The sequence below is a fragment of the Penaeus monodon genome, chromosome 25 (genome assembly GCF_015228065.2).
Source record: "Penaeus monodon isolate SGIC_2016 chromosome 25, NSTDA_Pmon_1, whole genome shotgun sequence".
Classification (NCBI taxonomy): domain Eukaryota; kingdom Metazoa; phylum Arthropoda; class Malacostraca; order Decapoda; family Penaeidae; genus Penaeus; species Penaeus monodon.
In genome coordinates, this window is record NC_051410.1 from 38,018,659 (window position 1) to 38,018,859 (window position 201).

The following is a 201-nucleotide window of genomic DNA, read 5'->3' on the forward strand; positions in this document are numbered from 1 at the left end:
GATGTCATGGAACCTATTGACGTACAGATCTTGGCGTGGGAAGATAACAACGGACCAGACGAGCGAAGGGACAAGGAGGTCCACGATCCACCAAGGCTTCTCATAAGGTTCCCTGGAGTGGTACATCGTGCTCTCATCCCCGTCCACAGCCCAGGGCGCGGGGAAACTGCGTAGGTTGGAAGTGCGGTCGTGGAGAGATAC